The following is a 26,418-nucleotide window of genomic DNA, read 5'->3' as shown; positions in this document are numbered from 1 at the left end:
ATTGCTGTAGTAATGTACACAGTGACCAATCTGAACAGATTGCAAATATGCCAATTCTCAGAGTGCTTTCCATAAAATAATTCTCCCTTCAAGTAAACATTTCAGCTGGTGAGTAACTCTGTTTCCCACCAACATCATTCATATCTGAGAGCTTTCTTAATGCAATGACAACTTGTTTTTCTAACTGGTTGCCAGGGATTGTTTGGGCCCTTATTGAAATGTACTTGCTTTGCTCCTCCACAGCAACTTGGCTGGTGTCTTGTTGTACTGGCAAAATGCTGTCTCCTGTACTGAAAAATTTGTTCTTTCTGAAAAACGTGGACTGTCCCTGGATGGGTTTCATTAAAATTTAAGATTAAAAAATACAGACTTTTAAAGTGACAACAGAAGAGAACTTTGTATTGACAAGATTTTCATGAATGTAGGTCACATCCTAGATAGTGTGCCATTTTATCCCATTTCTATGGTTGCTTTGTGAAGATACCTGGCTCAAAATTTCCTTATTCACCTAGAATACAGAGAGAAACTCAATTATGGATTAAAGAAAAACAACATAGCTTGTATAAATAAACAATTTTCTTCACTGTCTTTTAAATACAAATGTCTGTCTCCAGCCTTACAAAGGTAGTAATAACAACTCATTGTTAGCAAGATAATTCAGTCATGTGACTAAACAACACTGGGCAGAGAAGTCTTTGTTTTCCTGGACTTGGAGACTTTTTGCTAGGGGTGAGATCCTATCACACAGTTATTTCTGAGTAGGAGACACAAACCTGTTGCTTTTTCTGCTCAATCTCTAGGCTTCTTCTTCCAGGCTCCTTCTCACCATCAGTTTCTCTCCCTTCCCATCCTTATGAGATGATACAAAAGCAAAAAGGATTTTGATGAGGCTGAGACATAGCACAGGTGACACCACTCTAGTTTATAGCTGCACTTTTTGTTGTAGATAAAAGCTGAATTTGTAGTGGTCTTTGATCAGTTTGTTTCTGTCAAAGGAGAGGAAGAAGCAAGAGCTTGGGACCCTCGCTGGTGATAGACTGCATTGTTGCTGTTTTGAACAGGCTGCCATCTTACAGAAGACAGTTCCTCCCCAGCAGAGCCTCCAGATGAAGGTGCCGGCTTGCACTATAAGCCAACTATAGCCAAATGCCTTATTTCCTAACTGTTTTAAACAGTGGGTCTGGGCAGTTCTTCCTGCTCTGCATTGGTGAAATCTCACAACACAGTTTGCAATCTGTTTATTATTAATTATTATATTATTTATTTATTGCAGTACTAAGTAATTTGTCATAAGTTCTCATTTCTCTACATGTTGGAGCCCTTCACCTCAGTGAAGTTTTTACCCTGCCATGACATTTTTTATATAGCAGCTCCCACAGCTATGACCGTGTCAGCATCTGGGGTAAATGACAGACAGGAATTCTGTTATCAAAGTTACTTCCAAAGGCCATGAAAGTCAATCACTGGATAAGATCAAGAACTTAGTTCTAAATATAAACTCTTTCTCAGCACTTGGAAGTAATAAATTCTGCCAAACTCAAGTTCTACCCTAAGATCCCCAGAGGAACTCAGCTCCTTCCTAAATATTCTTTTTTTCTAAGGACTCATTCAAGGTGAAGTTTATCTCATTAAATGCTAAATTGCTGATTCTATGCCATATGTATGAGCCTATCTTTCTTTAGTGATACTGTGTTAATGTAAAAACTTCATTTTTCAGCTCTGAGAAAGTTTTTTCTCTGTGTACTTTGGAGGGGGCATGTTTACATAGTAGTAAGGATGTACTCAGGGCTGGCAGCTTTGGCTTAGTTATCCAGTTTATTTGTTTGGGTTGTATTTTTTGAATACGTGCCCAGGGCTTTTAAAGAGAGTGATGGGACCATTTGTACAAATGAAATTGAAAGCAAGCATTGCCAACTCTTTAATTATGAACCTAGAAACATGTGGACTGATTTGATAGTTTAAAGGGCATAAGACACAACAAAGGGTAAGGTGAGGTACCTGGTGGTCTCAAGTAGGATCACATAATGACTAGCTTATCTGCTTAGCAGGCAGGAAATAAAAAGGCATAAAGGCCTTTTACCCTTTTGGCTGTACAAAGAGATGGCAAGGTGCCTTTCGTCGTTTTCCCAATACCCTTTCCACCCAGGGGCACTATCAGGACTGAAGGTCAAGTTCTGAGGCAGTCAGTGTGGTCACTAATGTCAGGTGACAGGAATAGTCCCTTCCCTCCTGCCACAGTGTTCCTTTTAAGTAACTAGAGGTGGCAAATCACGGGGTATTGCACCCTCAAGTGTGTGTGTGTGTGTGTGTGTGTGTGTGAGTGTGTGTTCACATCTGTGTCATAACCCTTTCTATTGCCCACAAGGAACAATGCCAGGCTCTCTGCAGCCTCTCTTCTGGTGACAGATAGATTCCCAGAAACTGTGCCTGGAGGACCTGGGGAGTTGTTACCCACTGAGGCCTTATGAAGGCTGGTTGGTGAACCAAAATAATTTGGAAAGTCTGTGAATCAGGGAGAATCTGTTACTTGATACTCACTTTCTTTTTTTTTTTTTTTAATGCTTGGAGGTTTTTGGGTTTTTTTGTTTTGTTTTTGCTTTTTTTTTTTCTCTTGCAGCTCCAATTCTGACCAGTTATGCTCTGTTCCAGACACAATATTAAGACCCTCTCCTCTCCAGGCTTTGTGTGGAGCAGGAGTCATTAGAGGACAGAAATAATATTGTCTCTGTCCTTGAAAATTGTGGTTTTAGTCTAAGGTTTTGCAGGGTTTGTTTATTGTTTCACACTATATATAAGGCTGGATTTCTAATGCACCTAGCATGCTGGCCAATTAAATGTGTAGGGGGAGCATGCTAATAGCATATATTCACTTTTTAAAAAACTGTTGGGAAAAGGCACACAGCACCACAGAGTTCGTGGCTGATTCTCCCCAGTGAAGCAGCTAGACTGGAAATGTTCTGGCAGGTTGCTGGGTGTCCAGTAAATTTCATGTAATTACAGCTGAAAGAACCTGTGGTCTCTATGGGCTGTTAGGATGTTAGTTATAGCCAGGAGGGAAGTGGGTAGGATCCAAGTCCCCACAACCTTGCTGGGAGCTGGCCATTTATATCAGAGTAGAGGCTGTTAGAATAAGCCAGCTGAGCATGGGAGAAGTCAAAAGCTTGAATACTTAGATAAAACCTGGGGCCTGTCCCCTTCTACCATTTAAAGTAGAAAAAAGAAAGGGAGGGGGATTTCGTTGGTAAAAGGCAGTTAGCTTTATATGGAATGCTAGAATAAGCTCAGTCTTACTGGGATATCATCCAAGGAAAATATTAAGCAAATCAGTGAATCTGAATTGTGCTATCATGGGGTTTTCAGAATTACCTAAAAAGCTTGCTCAAAATATTGAGTCCCAGGAACTAGCCCCAAGTTTTGGAATCTGGAGCAATTAGTCTGGGTTCTCTGTAAAATGTGTATTTTGGAAAATTATAAGGAACACTGAAAGAGATTGTTCTCTCAACTGTCTTTGTGGACTAGAAAATGTCACACGTGATCATTCTGGGCCAATAAAGGGTAGATCAGACCCACATATCTCTTAGGAACTCTTGGAGAGAGATGTCTGTTCAATATGTATTGATAGTTTCTATTATTAGAGTTCACCAAGAATATTTCTTTCTCAAGAATATGAATTCCTGAAGGCAAAGATTGAGAGCAATCTCTTTCTCTCTCAGAAGTGACGGTTCTTTTTGTTCTTGATTTAACTCTGCAAATAACCTGCAGGTAGCCAGGGTAGTTCCCATATGCTTCTGAGCAAGAAGTTCTAGTCCTTCTGGATCTTCACTCCCCAACACCAGCCCTTTTTTCCCCTTTTCTAATTTTGATCATGTACTTTTTGGGTGGGATGGTGTTTAGGCTGCCTGGAAAGCAAACCATCATCCTCCTTTATCAAAACTGAAGAGACTAACACATTAAGGAGTATTTGCATTATGTTTGGATAAAAGGGTTTTGTCACCTGTGCCTTGTTCACACACACATCATAACATGATTTGCTATGCATAGTTCACATACTTCGCACACAAAGGAGGTCTGACAAATGAGCTGTGAGGTGAATGGACCCTCTTGAAAACTAAGCAATAACAAATGCTGGAAACACCACAGGAGAGTGTGAAACTTGGGCTGCCGCTTAAAAATGGAATTCAGGAAAGGGGTCATTTTTTTTTTTCTTTTACTTATGAAATCAAAATTCCTTCACAAAGAACCCAAGAATGGAAAGAGAGAAATGTCAGAGATTATTTAGTCTAAAATTTCTGAATCCTATTTCCTAGAGTTAGCAAAACAAGCTTGTATTACCTTAACTACCTATTTGGATTACTTGAGTAGCTTTTAAAACACAGATTCCAGAGTGCTGGAGCCAGAGAACCAATTCAGCTGCTACAAGTGGGTTGTAGACATATATTAAAGTTCATAGAGATTCTAACATACAGCAGGGTAATAACCATGTTAGCATTTAGCAATACAAACATTTGGACTTTTAGTGTGATACCCACAAGTTTGTTCCCTGAACACAGAAATCACATAACATATTAAACTGAAAAAAAAATTATGATTTATTTGAGCTACAGTATCTCACTAGAGTTCCTTGGCTAGGATAGAACTTCCTATGTTCAGACTGTCCTAAAACTCACAGTGATCTGATTCCATGTGGTTGGATTAAAGGTGTATGCCATCACACCTGGCTCAAGTTTTTCAGTATTTTTTTTTCAGGCAATTGCTAGACTCCAGAAAAAAACATAGCTCTGCACAGGTCCATTCTGTCTCTGTACAAGGGCCATACATCCCGTTTTTCCTGACCACCATTGAGAGACTTGAAGTCTGATAACATATGTGATCAGAGGAGTTGGCCTGTGGCAGAGGCATGGAGAATGGAAAAGAAGAAAAATGTATAAAGAAAACTAACGAAAACCATGTGTGGCATGAATGTTCAGGTAAGAATAAGAATCATACATAAAACAGCACAACTTTCAGCACTTGCTCTAATTTTTCCTGTCTTTCTTCACTTTAGAACTGGCAAAGTTGAACAGTTTGGAAATCTGAAATCTTAGGATGGAGCTCCATGGGAGTTGTTTTTGAGGGGAGGGAAGAATACTGAGATAAAATAAGAAATAATTCAAGTGTCCTTGTCTCTTCTTACTGCCACCTCTTTGGAGGCATATTTTTTCTGTGACTGTGACTTAGCAGGAGACCCCTCTCTGAGGTGTCTTCCCCTGGAGTCTTTTTGTGGGGGAAGCACATCTGCCTCCCTTAGTGAGTTTCTGTGCTTTTCCAGGCTCCAGACTGTTAGGAGTCCCATGCTGATTCTTCTCCAAGATGAATTAAGAATAAAAAGCTGGGATGCCTGGGAATGTGCAGCTCACTAACTGCTTGCTTACTATGCATGAGGTCCTCAAGTTCCATTCCCAGCACAGAGCAAACTTAAAGAAACTTAAGGTTGTCTGTTGTTCTTCACAGTAGCATGAACTCAGATTCTTTAAATTCCTTTGTTCTCTTCCCAGCACAGTCTCCTGGCATGAGAACATTCATGGTTGGATTAATCAAATGGTTCTGCAAGAGATGATTAGGTTTCAATTGGCATAAACTCCCACTGACTCCATCCAGGTCGTGTTCTTATTTATTGCACTTTACTACTACAGTAAATAGATGGATGTGAATAAATCTAGCCATGAAAAGGGGTTTAGGGAGAGGAAATGTTTAATGTGATCTTTTAACCAGTTTCTGTAGCAAATTTATTTACCCTGGGAGAGATTTTTAGAGATCTTAAGGGAAATACTGTCCATATTTGGGCAATGGAATCAGAAAAAAAAAAATCAAACAATGTGTAAGACTCCTTGGGATGGTTATTATTTACTATGCAGGTGATTGTGGGAGAGCTCTCTGCTAGGTTTAAAAAGAAAATGCAGTTTTATGTATACAGAATTAAAGACTAAGTCATTGGTAGTAGGGGTTGAAACTTAGAATAGAAAAATGAGCTCAAGTACCTCTCCATATGTGGATCTTGGGTGGCTCTAAACATTTGTGAGCAGTTGTGAGTTGTATGTGCCATCATGAACCATTGAGTTCTTCTGGATAGTAGAGTTGACTAATCAAACCTGTGTTTTATCCGATTTAATTGGACAGCATAATGGAGAATGGATTGGAGCCCAATCAGGAAAAAAAAATTGTGATCAGAGAATATGCAAAATAGAAGAAAGAAAAAAGAAAAAAATCACTATAGTGGCCCAGAAAAGAGTAAAAACAAATGTGTTGGAAAGATGGTCTTTTGACAGTGAGAAGCAAAGAGAGAAACATAACTTAAGGAAATGAACAACGAGATAACTAAGAATGCTATTACTTTGAGATTCTTTTCGAGGCTTGCTTAGTGTTACTGGTAGTGGAATTATGGATAATGAGTTTTCAAGAAAAAGATGACATAGGAATACATGGTCAGATAGGAAACAATATTTACAATTATGAGGTATCAAGAACTATTTCTGTCTAATAGAGTGTGCTTAGTTAAAAATAAAAAGGTCAGTAACCAGTTAGAATTATGGAAGATTTTCCCTCTTGAACTGATAAATAATTCTGACATCTTAGAAGAAAATATGAAACTAAGATTACTCTCATCAAGAATTCTGTGGAACTATGAATGCATCCAGTTCTGGTCAGATTCTATTATTTCTTATGACAGTTCTGTGCGTGCTGTGCCTGGTGAAGCTGAAATGACCAAACTAGGGAATGTCGCCTTTCAGTGCAGGCTGAGGAAGATCGGATGACAAAAAGGCCCCTCACCAGCCACAGTGGGCTTTGAGCACAGGTCAACATGCTGATTCATGCAGCAGATAGTGGCTTGAGATGTGCTTATAGTCCAGGTATTGATGGTGACAAAAAGAATGTAGAGAAGCTCAGGGCCTGTAGGATGTTCATAGATACAATATACAGGCATACATACTAGGAATTAAAAGAAAAAGAAAACAGGAGAGACCAAAGAAAGGGTGAATTTGCTCTGTTTAATGGGTACAGGAAACTTCATGAAGAAAGTGATATTTCACCGCAAATGGGCTACTGACATTCAATTATTCTCATTTCCTCATTTCCTAGCTTCATCCTGGCTTTTCTTTTTTCAAATACTTACAAAATCCTACAGTGCTTAGAACACTATGATAGGAGTTTTGCTCCTCATCAAACACAAATCCTTTCAAATTGCTGAGGAACTATGCCACTAATTCTGAATTTGATTGAAACTAAGTGTTATAACAGAAGTGAAAAACAAAGAAAGAAAAAAAAAGTAAGTAAGAAAGAGTTGAAAAATTGTATTCACTATGTCTTTAATAACTGCTCTTACATGGATGGGGACCAGTAGGATTTGGCAACCATGAGCCCCTGTCCCAGGATATGAGGATGTGTTTGTAAGCCCTCAATTTCATATAGACACACTTCTCATTGCATGGAGATCAGCTTATGCTATTTTGCTTCTGAGTGTCTGAAAGTAATTTTATGAAACCTGGGGAGAAAGAACCTTTAAAAATAATTTCCAGCCTTTGTTAGTCCTTTCTTCCAAAAAATGTGAAACCTGCCTTTTATTGGTGACCTTGGTTGTTGGGTGTCATATTTGCTTTGAAAGGCAGCTGGGCTTTAGGTTTTTTGTTTTTTTTTTTTTCTTCTTTCTGTTGAATCTTGAAGCACATTCTTTCATTAAGGAGATTCAGCTCCCTCCGAGTCACTGATTGCCAGTCATTAACAGCCTGCTGCATGTCACTGGCTTGAAGATAAGAGTCAGGCTTGAGTAAATGAAACTTTAAGCAAGCATTGCTGTACTTTCCTATCATCCTCTTAAGCAGTACAGACTCTGGCTGGCCATGGGGGTCAATAATAAAATTGTGGCACACAGTTTAGTTTCATTTCCAGGTTCTGTGCTATGACTTTGGACATCTGTCCAAAACTTTTCATTCTTCCCAAGATTCTTCTCTCAGAACTGTCTGGGGTTCATTTTCATTGCGTCCCCTGTTCTTGTGCCAGTCAGTGAAAGAGAGCCTGCTTCATCAGCTTCATCAGCTTTGGCTCTCTGTAGAATGTCCTCTAGTCAGTGATGAATTACTAGCTTTTCACTGACTTCTTAATCTTTGCCTGTACTTTAAAATAGTCCTTCCTTTGCATTATGGTAAGACAACAATACTAAACAGAATGTAAATGCCTGCTCTTACTGTCTTCTCACTCATCCATCCATTAAAAATGTATTAAAAGTTGGGTCCAGAAGATGGATTAGGGAATTTACTGCCCAGACCGACCAACTGAATCTGTGTCCCCAAATCCACACCGTTGAAGGAAATGACCAATTTCTGCAATCAAATTGTCCTTTCACATCAACATGTAGACCTCCCCACAAGTACACTAAGTAAATGTATTTCAAAATATTAAAAATGGAGCTGGTGAGGCATCTTGGTGGGTAAAGATACTTGCCTCCAAGCATGATGACCTGAGTTCCATCCCTATGATCCACATGGTGGCAGGAAGGAACCAAGTTGTCCTTTCACCTCCACATGCATGCTGAGGCATGTGTTTATACACACAAAGGTGTATGCATCAATGTGTGCACTCACTCACACATGTTTAAGAGAAAAACATTTAAACATTAAATGATGTATTAAAATTATGAGATATTAGCAATTAAAACAATAAAGAACACTAGGCAATTGTTCTTTGCAATGAAAACTTTAGCATTTAAAACCTGAAGTGATAAAAATGTGTTTATGCCTTTCATTAATAACTGTGTGCCCATGCTTGTGAGTATCGGTAGTATTTTTAGTTTACTTTGTTTTGTTTTGTTTTTGTGAGTCAGGGTCTCACTATGTAGTCCTTTCTGGACTGGATGGAACTCAGTATGCAGAGCAGGCTAGCCTTGTACTCACACTTGCCTTTGCCTCCTGAGTGCTGGGACTAAAGGAGTGCACCTCTATGCCCCACCACTAATGGTATTTTAATAAGTAGTTTCTATCATTTAAAAACAGGAGGCCTCAAATATTTAAACTGCATAGTTTTAAAAACAAAATTGACACAATTTTCCTGTTAAGAAATATTGAAAACCAGTGCTTAGTAAATACATTAATGGAGCTTCTTGACAAATCACCTGTTAAATTTTATCTGACAGCTTGTCATATGATAATTATAAATAATTGTAATATAGGACTATCATAATGCATGCAACCAAAAAATAGGAAAGTAATTAGAGTATATCCTTTGTTTTTCCCCTTCACTTCTTGCTCACATGAAAAAAACGACCCAATGTTTCACTTGGGTTGGGATAGCGCCAGTGGTTAATGGAATGCCCCACTCTCCTAAAGAATTTAATGGGAATATCCATTTGTCACAGTCGCATGCTATAGTCTCCAGTAGCTGAGCCAATGGAAAGTAGCATTGTACCATAATGTCCTCTCCACAGTACAGGTGAGGGTGAGATGTGGCAACTGAACTGAGCCAGCCAAAGGAGAGGCCTGATTTTTCTAAGCTTTTTTTTTTTTTAGGGATTTTTTGAGATGTTGCTGTGTGGTAAAAAAAAAAAGTCCATTTATTTCATATGTGGAAAGGTATCTATGTTTGCATAGCATTTCTCCACACCCCTAACTACCTCCTGTGTACTAGAAGCCCTGTCCATGTAGATCAGAAAGGCCAGAATCTGCTGCAGCCATTTCTTGGTGCTGGCTTTGAACTTTCAGACCTGAGGAAATGGAACATACCACACAACTATTTAGCACTGTAGGTAGAATCCACAGCGCTGCTCAGATGAGTTACTGTTTTTCATTCTTCTTTGTGGTGCAGGTAGAATTATAACTGCAGGTACAGGACTGTATCTTCTGTTGCCAAGTTAAGCCAAATATTGTTTAGACTAGGCTCTCACATTTTTCTAATCTTTCTTCATGCTGCCTCTGTGCTAGGAGAGCACATGCAGCTGAGCGTCGCTGCACGAATTCAATCTAGGAATTTCTCTCTAGCATTTTAACTTGTAGAGGTGAATGTTTGAGGATTAAAACCATTCATTATTATTTCATTTCTGCTCTTAGCAACAAGTTAATAAAGAATGTTAGACACAACCTAGCACCTGTCGGAATGGTCTGATATTAGCTTTGGTGCTTATGAAACTACTCATGTGTCATTTGAATCTATGTTGTATTTCTCTGTTCTAGCTGAATTTCATAAAGAGCTCTATACTCCTTTCAAGGAAAATATGATAAAGAAAAATTTATTGCATCTTTTAGTTTATAATTTTTCATCATTACAGAAATAAAAGCAGTTTGGCCTTGAAAAGTTATAGGTGCAAAATTCTAGCTTGACTACTAGCAAGCTCTGGGAACAGTTGAATTCTTTATCTTATCTGATCCCGTTTCCCCACTTAAACTCAGAAACTAATAATATTCTGCCAGAAAGGCAAAAGTTACAGTTGGAGATAGTGTCTTCCAGTCTACTCCTTTAATAACTAGCCAAATGATCAAAGTAATTCTTTCTTACTTTTCTTCCACTGAGAAAAACAAACAAATAAACAACTGTTTGTAACCACTATATTCATGAACCTCTCAAAAGGTCATCATGTGTCTTTTGAAAACCAGTGGCCTAGTCCTATAATCTCAGCACTAGGGAAGAGGAGGCAGGAAGATCAAGAGTTCAAGGTCAGTGTTGACTACTTGAGACTTTTTCTATGACACCACACTCACTCAAGCAAAACAATATGGTGATATGATAACATGCTTATTACATAATACAAAGTAACAGTTGGCTACTACCATTGTGATTATTTTAAATTTCTTTTTGTATGCTTCCTGATAAATGAAAATAAAATCTCACCAATACTTCTAGGAACAAACTCCCTGGGATGGAGTCCAAAACATACTCATAGTCACCCTAGCTGAATTATGCACTTCAGGGGTGTGTGTATCATAGCAAAGCTCCAGTGTGCTGTTCTTCACAGAATATCAGAGCTGGAAGGGAATTAAGACAGGTCCAGCTCTATTGCTTTGCTTGCTTTCGTGTGAACAACTATCCTTTTAAAATAGTGCATTTTGTTGTTCATTGATGATTTTGAAAAACAGTTTATTTTTAACCAGAACTTAAAGGTGATTGTGGATATTTTAGGATCAGGGAAATGGCACCTGGGTTTGTATTCTACCTCTTCCTTAGACACTTTGTGTAACCTCATAGTCGCAGAAACCAAGTTCCCTTACCTGTAACAATGAAATGAGACTAGCCAGAAACCTGCCCACCTCTAATGTTCTTTGGTGAAACCATCTAGAAGGCAAAGCAGTCCAGCTGCTACCCGAGGGGCTGCAGTACCAGCTGTTGTGTGCATTTGCTACCGCGGTGGTAATGTGTGTGTGCATGGCTGGAGTCTCACTTCTACTGGGATGTGTGGAAATGTCTGCTTTCTCTGCTTATTCTATCTTGCCTTCCTCAGCAGCTTCAGCCTGAATTTTTCTAAGTTTGTTTTGTACAATAACACCTGAGACTAGATGTCACTAGACCACTATTTACTTCTTTCTTTCTTTTTTCTTTCTCTCTCTCTCTTTCTCTCTCTTCCTTCCTTCCTTCCTCCCTTCCTTCCTTCCTTCTTTTCTTTTTAAAAGATGCTTGGTTATAACAGGGACTTGAACATCTAGGACCTTCAGGTGTGGGAGAAGTTGGGCATGCCATTTATTCCTACTGTGACCTATGTTGCTCACTTTGGCAACGGACAGCACTGAATTCTCCAGCTAGTCTAACTTGCTGCTAGTGTGAGGAGAGTACCCAGAGAGCAGTCAGGCTTCATTGCTGGGCTCTTCTCAGCAAGGTCAGACGTGGAGGCAGAGGGTATCTTGTCTTTCTAACACCCAACTCTAGATGAGGGAAAGCTCATGAGGGAGGAAGAGGCATGGCAAAGCCAACCTAGAGTTGATATGTTGGGTGAGAGTGATTTATCAGGAAATTCAGATTTCTAGATTCACTCTGAGGGCATAAAGAACAATCAGGTGTTCATGGTATCTGCTCAAGCTTTCAGCTTGTTGCATCAAAACTTGGTTAAACATGGCTTGGAGCTTGCACAGTAATGAATTTCTTCCTGGTTCTCACTATAAGGCTAACCCCTCAAAGAGGAGCAAAAAGAGGAGGGGAAAATAAGAGAGTTAAGCAAGGATGTTTCTTTACTCCTGACTTGTTGAGAAACCAAACTACATCTCACAAGACCCCTTCCAAACGGTATAACTTCGTTTTGGAGTGTGTAGTGGGCAGAGGGATGTTGACCATCCATTCAGTAATTTTCAAGAGCATGGCATGCAGAGGATTGAAGCAAATAATCAGGCAACTAGGGACAATAGTCAGGATGCTGGATACTGGACCACTAGGTTGCTTCTAAGAGGGTCTGCTTACCTTTGCTCCTTCCAAGACTGTTTGGAGTCTGCAGGAATAAGTGTTGTTTGCATTGGCTGGCCTGAACACAGAATGAACAGTGGAGGTGGCTTGAAGGCCCCGGCTTCACTTCACTTGACCTTTCTCATGGTGTTCTTAATGAATTTTGATGGGCCAGTTGCCAATGGAGGCTTCCAGCTGCTGACTTTCCCCGCATGCTGGAGATCTTATGAGTAGGGAAGAAGGTTAAAACGCCTCTTTTAGCTAGCAATCCGTACCAGGCACCTTAGCCACCCTCGTCCAACAACTGGTGCCTGTCTGGAGAGGTTTTATGTTGTCTTTCAGGAGAGCCGGAGAGCAGTGCTTCACTAACATAGGAACAAGTAGCAGAAAAGCGTCCTAAGAGTTCTCACAGCAAGATTTGGGTTTAGTACTTCCCTGCCTTCCTCTCTGCCTCCAAAGTGGATCCTACAAACGTCCGGGAAGGAGGCTGCCAAGGTGAACTGGGATACACACAACTCATCAATGAATGCCCCTTGTATTATTCAACTGCTTTGAACAGGGTGCGACCAGCCTTTCTTCCTCTTGTGCTTCAGGAAGCCAAGCGGGAAGCGCCCGGGTGTGACTGCACCAGGATGAGTTGAGTGAATCTGAGAGGGTCTTTTCTGGCTGGGTGGATGGATGTCGGGGGTGACGTCACTCCGCCCCCTCCCCCCCCCCCCCCCTTCTCTCTCTCTCTCTCTCTCTCTCTCTCTCTCTCTCTCTCTCTCTCTCTCGTGTGTGCTTGTGTGTGTGTGAGTGCACGCGCGCGCACGCGGTGTGTGTGTGTGTGTGTGTGTGTGTGTGTGTGTGTGTGTGTGTGTTTGTGCTCGCGTCCCTTCGCCCAGCTCTCCAGCCTGTCTCTCCTTGCTCAGCCCTCTGGCCCTCAGTGAGTCTGTGGTCCAGATTGAGGGTTAGCCAGCGGGCGCGGAGGGCCGGCTCTCCCCGCCCGGGACGCGCCCACTCACACTCAGGAGCAGACGACACGCACACACAATCCCCAAGCGCTGGGCACAGCGACTCCGTGGGATCTCCAGCAGTTATGAGGATTTTAGAAATCACCCAGACAAGGAAACAAAGAGAGAAGCCTAGAAAATTACTTTCCTGAGCTCCCTCATTTCATTTCCCCACCAAGGCACCTCGCCTGCAACTGTGACTACCAGGTTCCCGCCAGGTTCAAGGTGTGGGCCGGCCACCCTTGCCCCGGCCCGGGTTGTGCAGCCCCGGACCCTGCTCCGGGGCTGCGTGGCCCCTCTCGCCCGCTCCCCCTCACCCCTGAGGGCCTCAGTGTCGGGTTATCTCACTCGCGCTTCACTTTTGGGGGGAAGAAGACAAGAACCGGAGGGAGGCGCTGAGGGGGGCAGCCGAGTTGCTATTTGTGGCCAAAGAATCTGCTTTAAAAGCAGCAGCGGCAGCAGGAAGGAGGAAACAGGAGAGGCGGAGGGAGGAGGCGAGACGCGGCCGGACCCCCCAGCCGCGCGCCGGAGCCACCGCGCGCGAGGAGGAGGAGAAGGAGGAGGAGGAGGGCGCGGAGGAGCGGGAGGAGCGTGGAGCAGCGGGAGGAGCGGGAGCAGCGGCGAGCGGAGCGGCGGGCGCCGGGGCCGAGGACGCGGCGCTGGCGAAGGGAGGCGGGGCGCTCGGCTGCGGGGCCGGGACTCCGGCGGACTCGCCACTTGCGGCTGCCGCGCGGGCTGGGCGGCGGCGGCTGCGGGACTGAACGGCCGCCCGGAGGCGGCGCGGCCTCGGAGGGCTGGAGCGCGGTGCTGTTGGCGGCGCGGGCGGCTGCTGCCCCGAGCCGACGTGAGCAGGTAAGCAGTCCCTGGGCTTGGAGCCCCGAGCCCGCTTAGCCCGGGACCGCGGTGCGCCCGGGGCCACTCCGCTCCGTCCCCGGAGCAGCTAGGGGTCGGCGACCTGCTCCAAGCGGCAGCGGCCCGTTCTGGAGCGCGATTTGGAATTCTTTGCTCCGAACTGCTGCGGGAGAAGGAAAAATAGGAGACAGCCGAGGGTCCGCGGCTGCCCGTGGGAGGGGGATTGTTCGGAGCGCTTTTTCGTGGCCGGGTCGGAGCTCTAGTTCTGCTGCGGGCATCTGGTGTACTCACACAGACTGGTTCCGTGGGGAAGGAAACGCATAATTTATTATGAAGAGTTGAAGTAGTAGGAAACAATTCGAAAAGAAAGCCACCAACCAAAGATCCTTTGCTTTCTTACAGGTTGATTGTAGCTTTTACATAGATATGTTAAAAACAACAACAAAAACTTGCCCTGCTTCCTTCTCCGAGACGTTCCTTGTATTTTAAATCTTTAACAAGTGAAGTTAGGTTTTGTTCCGCTTAAATATTTTGTTGAACAATGTGAGCTTGGTATTCTTTAACCGTGCGCTCTAAATTACAAATAGTAGTGCCATTCTTCAAAACCCAGACTATCACAATTCGCTTGTGTGGTTTCCAGTTCACCTCCAGTGCTCTCTGCTTGCCTAGCATCTCCTGTTGCCTGGGTTTCTTAGGCTGGATTAGATCCCCCAGCCTCATCTACAATCTACAACTTAAAGTGCCCTGGGAGGTCCCCCAGGGATCGCTGGTCCTGTATTTGCTCTTAAATTGTTTATCTTCTTTTTTTCTTTCTCTTACATCCTGCTCCGATATTCAATGCTTGTGAACTAAGAGGCAGCGGCTCGCACGTTTTGAGCCATTTAGTAACTAGTAACTGCTGAGGAGTTCACAGATTTGAGGTTGTAGTTAGCTGCAAATGAAGACTTCAGTGTATTCTTTTTGCCAGGCTGTATCACACCTATGTAGACTTCCTTCACCCAGAGGTACTTCGGATGGTTTGGCTATTTCTGTTTCAGAGTGCACACACCAAGGTCTCAACTTAATGTAAATCCAGGCTGATATACCCAAACACAAAACATTCTGATTTAAACGAATCTTTGGATGATCCCAATTGTGAAAGCACTGTTGATGTTCATGGAAAATCTTAGTGGGTATTATACTCCTTTTCAACACATCTTTATGCCCCTGATAGACATCATAGCAAAAAGGAAACACATTTTCCCTGTTCTGTGTCCAAATTCTTGAAACACATCTCCTAAATGGACAATAAAATTTCCCCTACCTCCTGTCTCCCATAATTATGTACTGTACTGTCCTTTTCAATGGAGCTAGCAATTCTGTGACAGATTTTTTTAAATTCACCCTCATGTTATCAGCTATTATTGTACTTTCAAAGTGTGAAATTGACAAGCTGGTCAGTTTCATGAATTCAGCTGTCAGATTGTGTCCAGTTAAAAATTGCTAAAAGCTGTAAATGTGCCTGCCTGGAATTTTCTTTTGTGAAGGAAAGACACACGAGGGGGTGGAGGATTAAAGGGTGTTATTAATTGTAAATATTTTAAAGTAGGTGCTGCTTTGTAGAAAAAACATCGAGATTTCTATAACTGAATAGTGTCATTATCTGTCTACGTGGTTTCAAATAATGAGCACTTATTATAAAACCCTTAGTAATGGTGATATAATCAAAACGGGATTCAAATAGGAGAGGTGGCCCTTAGATGTATTTTAAGCAGTTGGGTGAGATACTACTTTATAATGACATATAAGGAAGCGGATGTGTCAACTGTTCTGTTGTGGCGGTTATATGGCAAAAATTCTTGGCCAGTGAAGTTGGACAATTAATTTAAGTAATGAAATGCGTGTATATATACACACACATATATATGGGTGTGGGTGTGTAGGTAGTTATAGATGCAAAACTGCTTAAAATAATGTATGCCATGACTTGACATGCTTTTTAAAGATAGACACTCATTTAAAACCCAAATCCCCCAAAGTCTAGAACTAAAAATTGGATTCCCTCAACTGCTGCTATTTGCTAAGCCACTAGGGGCCTGTATAACTGTTCTTATATTCAGGAGACACCCTGCTATGGCTTCCACAAACCCTTCCTAGAGAGACATTTAAGAAAAATTCAAGTTCTGTAAGTTTTTTTTTTTTTTTTTTGTTGTTGTTCTTTTTCCTTTCTGAAAACACCAACCCATGCTCTGATGTTAGCTGTGAATGGTAATTGAAGGATATTTCAAGAATTTGTTTAGTTATTCTATGACACTATGGTGGTATTAGGGTGATTTTTTTTTTTCTTACAGGGTCTGAAACAAAAAATTACGTATGCAGATTCTTACATTGATGCCTATTTCATAGTGTATGGTAAAATTAAACAAGAGAAATGGGAATCACTTCTCCTAATTGGTCTGATAAAGATGTGGTTTGCATAATGCAGGCTTAGAAGATAAATGAGGTGGAGTTACTTTATAGGAAGTGTAGGCACAGATTGATGGTGTGATTAGATTGGTTGTGTGAGTATTGTGCAAGTTTGTGTAGAAGGAGACTCTGAAGCTCTGCATGTAGTTCAGATAGCGCTCGAGGGACCTGGACTGAGGGTACATTTTTTAGTGTCAGTTTCGTAAATTTGAAATCGATCAGCTGTGCCAATCCGGATGACGTTAGGCAGTAAGGTCAGATCTACTTACACCAATCTTTTGTTGATTTTCAGTTTTTCAAACTGGCATGGGTGATTCTTCATAGAAGAGCACACTGTAAACATATGCATATTGGATTCCTTTAGACCTACTTGCTCTATCATGCCCCTGAACAAGTCTGTATTCTAAAGGATTCCAAGGGTAAAGGAGGAATTATCAACACCATCTTATATGAAAGATGATACCCTATGAAGATGGATTTCTTCAAAGTGTGTTTTTTTTTTTTTTTAAAGCACTCCTCTCTAATTTAGTATATATTTGTGGGTAGTTTCCAGTTGTAACTAGTTTGTGTCTTGAGAACATTAGACTTATTAAAGGCTATCTTCTTTAACATCTATACCAATGGCTCTTGTTCCTATTACCCAAAAGTTTTTTGGAAAGAACTTTACCTTTGATGTAGGATACTCAACAGAGTGGCCACAAAATGTATTTGCAGTTACCAGTCCAGATATTTAAGGTATTGACTATAAAGAAAATAATACTCAGTTTCCTAAAGGATCCAATGAATATTTGATTTGTCCTGTTTTTGTAAAATGACAGTCATTTTTTTAATTGAGAACATCAGTGTGAGTAAGTGAGATTGTTAAACCAGGCTTACTGGGAATCTCTTGCTGCCTCATGGATTTATTTAACTTTTCTGTGCTTAATCCTTATACTGTTCAGTCTCCTGGAGAAAGTCGCTAAGGAAAGCTGTGTAATTGTGGTGGCACAAAGGTAATTTGCAGCCTCAAGCAAAATCAGTGCTTTAAAACCTTCTGTTTTATATTATCACTGATTTGCCAAGAAAGACCAAAGAGAGGGGTTATTGTCTGTACAGTGTGAGACTGAGGATCCCTGTGCAATAGTACTTTGGCTGAGGCAGTCTGCTAATGTGTAAGGAGATTGCTTAGATACTATTTGCCAGCGACTTTTCTTGAACAGGCATCATTCGCCTAAGTGTCTGTGCTTTTAGAACACAGTAACATTTCTACAAAGGAACAGGTTTATTTGGGATTTTCTCTATGGATAATCTCATTTGCTTCTGGTCAGGAGTTGGTAATGCTTACTAAGACGTCATCCTTGGCTTGAGTATGTTTCAGCAAGGAAAGTGTACAAATTTCCCTTCTTCTTCTTCTTTTTTTTTTTATAAAAAGGAGAAGTATATTTTAGTTCTTCACAGTTGAGCTCTCAAGAAGGACAGCTAAAAGAATACATGGCTTGCATTTGCTGATTGCTCTTCTCATAAAATTATAGCATCCAGTATAAAAGTTGAGAATTTCCTTGGCATTACCAGTCTTGGCAAGGTCAAAGAGCAAATGCTCATATGTTGTAGGAGTCTCTGACCTAATGTCACCTAAGTAACAATACCGTGAGACTGGAGCACAATGAGACAGCATTCTTATCAGGCATGTGCCTTGAAATTACCTTGAAGTGTTATGCCGCTTGTTTCCCATTTAACAAATTACTCATGCTTTTTGAAATCAGCTAGCTGCCTCTTTCTTTCTTTCTTTCTTTCTTTCTTTCTTTCTTTCTTTCTTTCTTTCTTTCTTTCTTTTCTTTTCTTTTCTTTCTTTCTTTCCTTTATTTATTTGTTTATTTGTAAAGACTTGGGCATTAAGACTTGCTATTAAAGTAACTTAAGATTCTATTCGTGTTGCCACACTTCTCAAAGCAACTCATGAGAAAAAAATGGCCCAAGATGATGGCTGCAGTGTCCTCGATCTCAAGATAATTCAGTGGCCAATATTAATTAGTTTCTGTTTGATATATTTAATCAGTCTCTATCGATATTTATTTTTTTGAGCTGAGGATCGAACCCAGGGCCTTGTTCTTGCCAGGCAAACACTCTACCACTGAGCTAAATCCCCAACCCTATATAATTTTTTTTTTTAAAGAAAGCCTTTCCATGCCATGCCTTTTTAACCATGTCCTCCTTCTGTTCCCTAAACCAAATTTCTGTATGTTATAGGCAATAAACTAACCCCCCAAAAAGGTGACAATTTGGAAAGCAAAGGCAGTTTATTCTGTCTGCAAGGGGCAGGTCATGGACACAGGCAGGTGGGTAACAATGGACCTGCCAGACCACTTAAGTGGGCTTCTCTCTCCACCTGTGGCAATCAAGCCCTGCTTTGCTCTACAAAGGATTTTGTGTGTGGATGTGGCAGGCCCTTGCTGAGGCTTCTGCACTGACAACACAGTGTTAAGAGCTGGGAGCACCATCCCAGGCTAGGCTTTGTCTTAGTGCTTTGCGCTCACTGACCAGAAAGGCTGCCTCACTTTGTTGGGGCTTTGACCTTCAGATAACAAAGTCAGGTGCTTCCCAGCCTTTGCCATTGCTGTTTACTGGCTATAACCTTCGTAAATCTGTCAGCTTCTTGAGATTAATTAAATTTATAAAATCTTAATTGTCTTTAAACAAGAACAACAACAGCAACAAAAACCCAGCCTTTGAGCTAATGTAGCAGTAGCTAACTAAATTGAGGTCGATGGATTGATTGTATTTTTTTAAGTGTTTCTTAGCCCTGTTTTCAGATTTGTGGAAATTGTATTTCAAGATATATAGAATGATCAGCTGTAATCATTGGATACCAAGGTAAAAGAGACCCTGACTGAATGCTACTCCACTTCCGTTCTTCTTTTTTTCTATATCCAGTGAAGAGATGATAGTATTAGCTTTGCTCTGAGAAAAACTCAGATTCTCAGGCCTATCACTTTCTGCTGGGGAGGGAAGCAGCATTTCAGACAGAGTCTCAGTTTCACCGTCTCTAAGGGGGAAATAATAACCATTCATGTGTGGCCCTCCAGCTTGCTATGTAATAAAATTTTCTCTTATTTTTCAGGCTTTTTTTTTTTTTTTAAAGCCCTCAATGTGATAGCCATGTAATAAGCATGCTCCATGCTAGGCGTGTACTTTATGGTAAATACCTATCTGGATCTTTGCCTGTTTGCTTTCAATTGTGCTGCTTGATTTAAAACTCAGATCTGTTGGATGTAGGTGTCTGTATATCCTCCCCCACTCCTCTGCATTCTACTGTGTTATTTCTTGTAATCACTGCAGATCCTAGAACAATCTTTCTTGCCCAGCGTGTTCATCGCAGTCTGTGCATATTAGCATGCCTCAGTACACCACTATCTCAGAAAGCTTTCAAAGTAAAAGCTAGAAATGACTTTGCCTTGAATGTACAGGGAGCATTTCCTTTAAAAGTCAAGAATGAATTAATAGATTCCCAAGGATAGCTGTTGATGTGGAACTGCAGTTTGGGGAAAGAAATGCTTAGAAACGCCGTTAATTAAAATACTAAACCAAAATAAGTGCCTTTAAACAGTGCATTGCATCTTAGAAAGCTGCTTAGCCCTTGCCCAGTGCAGCTGTCTTTTCCTGAAAGATCCGGTTTCAAGAGCAGTGATGGATGGTGGGTGCCTGTAGCCAGTTGTGGGGTTTGCTCTGAGGTCAAATGTGTTGATGGAAGATACGAATTTACTTACTGCCGTCTGTCTTTCCCTAAGACCCACCGGTACAGTTTCACAGGAAGAAATTAGACTAGCCACATCAAATGCTGCTACAGTGTCCTATTATAGGTCAAAAAGACATATGTTTTCAGTGTTTAAAATAAGATTTTTTTCTCCATCCTTCCCAATGTTCTCCCCAACAAAAGAGACATATTGAGTGACACCAATCATTACTTTTTCTACAAGTAGACACTCAACTACATTCGAAACATGTTCCATTCCCTTGTAGTATTTTTAATTGAAATGTTACTGAGGTTTTTCAAAGGGGAAAAACTTCTCTGGTTAAAATGGTTCAGTCTGATTCTTCAGATACATGTTTTCATAACTTATTCTAATCTTTCTCAGGATTATTTGACAGGCAGAGAATAATCGCCTAGAAATACCTTAAATATTCCAAATCTACGTACTGTTTATGTAATCATTCTTATTTATTTATTTTTTCCTTGCAGGATAATAGTAATTCACTATAAGAATAAAATATTGCAAACAACTTCTATTGGAGGCTCCTGTTGACGGGCACTCTTCTGAGTTCTTTGCTGTGATGTTTAGCTTCCAGCCCTATTACAAACTTTTTGAATGCTGATTAATTTACAGCTTACTCAGACCCCTCCCCCACATGCTAACTCCTGGGAATTCCTGTCTCGTTAGCACAGAACCAACAATTTCTGCATAGATTACCCTGAAAGTAGGTTTCCTAGCATCTATCTGTCAAGTCTGAAACTTCTATCAGCTTGATAGATCATTGTCAATAAGGGGCTTTCCTGCATTCCCAGCTCTGTTTTGTCAGTTCTCAACAGTGTCTCCCCTACATATTTGTACTCATTTTCCTTAGCACCACACCTCATCTGATTGAGCCCTCTGGAAGGAAACTTGGTGTCATCCTTTGCGCTTCCTTCTTTCATTCTTGGTCCTATCCAATTTTGTAGCTCTATTCCTGGAATTTTTTCATCGTATGGCTTCCTGTCCCTTTCTGACTTTACCATGTGTGTGGATGCTCAGCAAGCCATAAATAGCTTTCCATGTTGTCTTAGTGTTCTCCCCGTTCTCTGAAATGCAGTCTTCCATGTCTACACAATCAAGGGCTAACTACCCTTAACAGCAGGCATAGTCCTTTGCAGCCTGGCTAATTTGCATATCATTCCTGCTCTCTTACCCAGGCCCCTGAGCAGTTTTTTGGGCAGGAGTGGATTCTGAGCTATCCTGGAGGATTCTCTGCTGTGGGACTCTCTGGTTCTCTTTCCTCCTTGTCTGTTGTGCCAGTATATGACTATAGAAGCCTTCCTACGTATTGCCTAGTCACCTAATGCTCAACTCACATGCTATAGCCTTTTCTTTGTATTGAATTGAATGAAGGAGATTTGAGTCGAATTTCACATGAATGTGAAGAATAACTATTCTATTCATTATAAACCAATGGTTCTCAACCTGTGGGTCATGATCCCTACAGAGGTCACACATCAGATATCCTGCATATCAGATATTTACATTATGAGTCATAACAGTACAAACTTACAGTTATGAAGTAGTAATGAAATAATCTTATGATCGGGGGGTCACCATAATATGAGGGACTGTATTAAAAGGTCTTAGCATTAGGGAGGTTGAGAAATCCTGTATTAAAGGGTCTCATGTTAGAACCATTGTAAATATAAGCCTGTGGTGATAGGCTGGAGATATAGAAGATGGAACTTAGTGGCAGAACCCTTAGCTAGCATATGTGGATGCTTTTGGTTGGATCCCTAGAAATTCAAAAAACAGGACTAAGCAAAATCCCAGGACCGTGAGATAGGCAAAATATAGCCTTCCCTTTTGGAGAAAAAACCCTGTAGTATTGTTGACATTGTGGGTATAATGATAGTGATCATCTTGCAATAGTCATCCTAGTGGTGGTTGCTAAAATGTACTGAGCACTTACTGTGGTACAAGGCATTCTGCTTGGTTCCTTTTCTTCAGTATTATGTTTAATCTTTAGACGAATACTATATATGTTCAACATTGATTAGATATTTCTATGTCGTGGTTTTACACGGAGGGAAACGGATTAGCAGAGAGCTCAGGGCTAAGTACAGAGACGTAATGAGGGTGGACCCAAGGACCAGGTTGTTAAGTCAGGCAGTGTTAGCACGAAAACTTCATCTACTTTACCCTTAAGCCCCTCCTTTTTGTGTATAAAAAATGTTAAAAAGCATATCCCACACATAGCAGGCATTTCTGCTTCTTTGGCACAAATTCACGGAAAATATAAACATCTGTAGATTTTCTGTGGTGTTTCTGAAGAGTCTCTTCCTTACTCTGTGAGAAACACTTTTCCCCACAGGGTTTGGGCAGTTGACCTTTGGCTGTTGGTGCTTTTCAGCTCCAATATGTCATGCTTCCAGGGCAGTGATGAGCTGCTGAGCTCTGGGCTCAGTTCTGGGCACGGTTAGGTGGAGGATTTGCACCAAAAATGATTTTAAAGTAATAAAACCTGGCACTTTCGTATTACCCACTAGGAATCAAAAGCATTTTTATAAAGAGAAATATAAATCAAGCAGGAATCTCCAAAGAGCGGCCTCCCTTCAAAGCAGTGGAGTTCTGCCAAGTGGGTGCTGCTCTGTTTGCTGGCAGTTGGCCTGCCACATGTTCATCTGGGAAACTTTTTTTGTCGATTAGAATGGCTTCTAAAATAATTGCTTTTATGCTTTCCAGATAATTTTATTATCAATAATAAGAGGGAAAGTTGATTAATTTTTTTCTTCATTTAACCTTTTTTTATAGGAGTTTATTTGTGGCTGTCATTTTGGGGGTGGAATAAATGTTTCAGAAGACTATTTTTTGGCTAATTATGTTCTAAAGAATAAAATTCAGGATGTTATATTTGTTTGATGATTTGGAAAATTATTTGTTTCTTTGATAGTAGGGTACCCTGAAGTTTTAAATCAGACATGGTACATAAAGCCACACGGAGAATGCCTTTTTTCTTTTATGGGCGTTCTTGTGTCTTAACATTAAGTCCTTTGGGAACAAGTTTCTAAAATTTTTCTTATGTGCAAACACTAGCCTGTTTAGTCACACACTTTTCTACACATTAATGTTTTAGCCATAAGCTCTGGGAAGTGTAGGACATCACTGCCGTCTTTGTGCTGAGAAATCATCCACTTTTTGGTTCTTAATAAACATCTTTAAATAAAAATACTTACATATTGAAACTAGCAAAATTAATAAATATCATATGCATACTCAAATACAATTTTTTTTTGTTTTGTTTTTTGAGGCAGGGTTTCTCTGTAGCTTTGGAGCCTGTCCTGGACTAGCTCTGTAGACCAGGCTGGCCTGGAACTCACAGAGACCCACCTGCCTCTGCCTCCTGAGTGCTGGGATTATAGGCATGCACCAGCACCACCCGGCAAGTACTATTTTTTAAGCAATGGTGGTCTATGTATTTTTAAATCTGACTTTGTCTTTAGATGCAACCTGGATTTGATACATTTTCCCACAAATGAGTTAAAGATTTTTAGGAAAACCTTAACTTAAAATTTGAGTTTAAAGTTCATAATTTGGAATATTTTTCTTGTGAATCATCTCTATTTACCTTGGTGGTATTTGAATAAGCGCTAGCCTCCTTCACCCTGCTTCATCTGCACAGCTCCAGTATCCTTTTCTTGGATTGCAGCCTCCTTCTTCATGCCTTTGACATCAAGGCCATTGCTTTTCTGCTCTGTAGCCAGCTTGGTCTTTATCAGACTCTATGTCTAGACCTCTGTTGATATTTAGGAAGTACCCTTATGTGGGTAACATGTGCTGAGATCCTTCCACAGTTATTTAGGGCCTTTATTGTTGTTTGAGACAAGATCTTATGTATCCCAGACTGACTTTTATCTTGCTGGGTAGCTGAGGATGACTTTGAACTCTTGATCCTCCTTCTGCCTGTACCTCCTGAGTGCTGGGATTATAGGCAAGTATCACTACACTTAGTTTTGGTAGCTAATAAATGATTTTTTTTTTTTCGAGACAGGGGTTTCTTTCTATAGCTTTGTGCCTTTCCTGGAACTCGCTTTGTAGACCAGGCTGGCCTCAAACTCACAGAGATCCACCTGCCTCTGCCTCTCGAGTGCTGGTATTAAAGGCGGCCACCACTGCCCGGCTAATAAAATGATTTTTAAAAATAATACTCATAATGAAAAGTTAATAGATATTGCTTCAGTCCTGGTTTTCAAGCAATTGTTTGCTAAGCTGATTTGGGTTTAACTTTCATTATTGACTAGAACATATTTGAATTTTGATCCTGTTGCCCTGAGTATTAACCTTGAAATAATACTTAGCAAAGCCACCTGATTCTTGGTGTACTTTCAAATGTTTTTTTTTTTTTTCTTTCCCTCTTACCATCTGCATTCATTTTCTTTCTCTTTACCTACCTCAATGGACACATATTATAGCTTTGCCAAAGTCTTTGCAGTTTCCAGTGTCCCTTTGGGACTCTTCTATAATCTTGAACGTTCTCTGTTCCCACTTGAATGCTCTGTCATTTTCCACTATACACAGAAAACTCAGAGATGAATTAGTTCATGGTCCAAATCTTCCATGTTTAGGGTCTGCAGTTTATGAGCATACTGTTGGTTCCTTTTCAGTACTTAATTTATTTTGTTTGAAAAGGTTCCACTTACCTAGTTGTTTCTAAACCACAACAAAACCAAATTTGAGTAGACTGTGTGTATCCACTCATATGCCACTAGACAAGACAAATCTGCCTTTACATCTGGCTGTGGTAAGAATTCCCAGATGCACTTAATTCTGACACATGGTCATTATTGAACCAAAAGCCATTGCTTGGCATGATTATAGCTCTTATTTGTTTTCATTTTAAGGGGCTTCATCCAGGCTGCCAAATGTACAACAGGTGCCTTGGTTTTATACTTGCCAATCTGTTGTTATTCAAATGACCGCCCTAACAGAGACTAATGGCATCTAATAAAATGATCTCAGTTCTGGCAAGCCAGACTCACAAGCGCAAGGACAGTAGGAATTGCATATGCCTCACACATAGGCCCCATGTTTATGTTGAACTTTGGCCATTTTCACAAACGCAGTGTTACTTGAACACTTAAGATTGGATTGGTAGCATCCAAACTTATTAGAGATGAACTTGCTGGGTGGTATGGGGACAGACTAGCTTCTCCAGCTTATTAGTGAATGGCCATGTCACACCTGCTAAACAGCTGGCATGTAAGATGGCTTGTATTTCCTGTAGTTAGAAATTGCCATACTGATTTCATAAAGCAGTGGGAAGACTCAACTGTTACCAGAGATAGCAAGTTTGCGAATAGGAGGTGATGACTACATGTTATGATATGTATGACTTTTTGTTGTTGTTGAGACAGGGTTTCTCTGTGTAGATTTTTGAGCCTGTCCTGGCATTCACTTTGTGTAGACCAGGCTGGCCTCAAACTCACAGAGATCCACCTGTCTCTGGCTCCCAGTGATTTTGGTTTTCTACTTTGTAGAACATTAATAACAAATAAAAATTCATTGCTGGAAGCAATAGCTTTTGACAACTGGCCATGCACACTTTTCAAAAGTGTAGTGATGACATAGGTTGGAAACAGGTTCCACAGGGATACAAATATGCATTAGTATGGTATAGATTTCAGAGACTTCATTTAATTCTTGAACTCACCTGCTCTCCTGTTGTGCATTCTCTAATGCATTGTCCACTGCAGTGTGCAAAACACTAAGGAGGTGTCAGGAAGAGAGAAGCACTGCCAACTGTAATTTGCACTGAGCATTGTCAAAGATAGGAGTTTTATAGAACTGAGCTACATCATCCTCATTTCCAATTGGAGGGCTCTGGGCTATCAACTGGGGAAAGTGTTTCACTAAATAACAGTCATGGCGATTCCTAGAGTAAGAGATGGGGAGCTAGATCTTTGCTGCATCTATAGCGACTCTTCATTTTGATTTGTTCCACAGTTAACTCATGTGATTTCCTGTGACCCAGC

The 26,418-nt window shown here is 40.8% G+C and overlaps 1 protein-coding gene across 38 annotated transcripts in view; it reads left to right on the top strand.

Annotated features, from left to right (window-relative positions):
* Positions 1–26,418, top strand: part of Ptprd (protein tyrosine phosphatase receptor type D) — a 2,001,112-nt gene that overhangs the window by 1,482,179 nt on the left and 492,515 nt on the right. The window contains exon 1 of one of the 38 annotated variants that reach the window (XM_036177107.1): positions 14,019–14,231. The exons of the other annotated variants lie outside the window; for them this stretch is intronic. The gene's annotated coding sequence lies outside the window, so the exon portion shown is untranslated. Of the gene's footprint in view, positions 1–14,018; positions 14,232–26,418 lie in introns of those variants that run through there. 38 annotated transcript variants of the gene reach the window in all.

This window comes from Onychomys torridus, chromosome 2 (genome assembly GCF_903995425.1).
Source record: "Onychomys torridus chromosome 2, mOncTor1.1, whole genome shotgun sequence".
NCBI classification, from domain to species: domain Eukaryota; kingdom Metazoa; phylum Chordata; class Mammalia; order Rodentia; family Cricetidae; genus Onychomys; species Onychomys torridus.
This window is presented reverse-complemented; position numbering and strand designations above follow the sequence as displayed.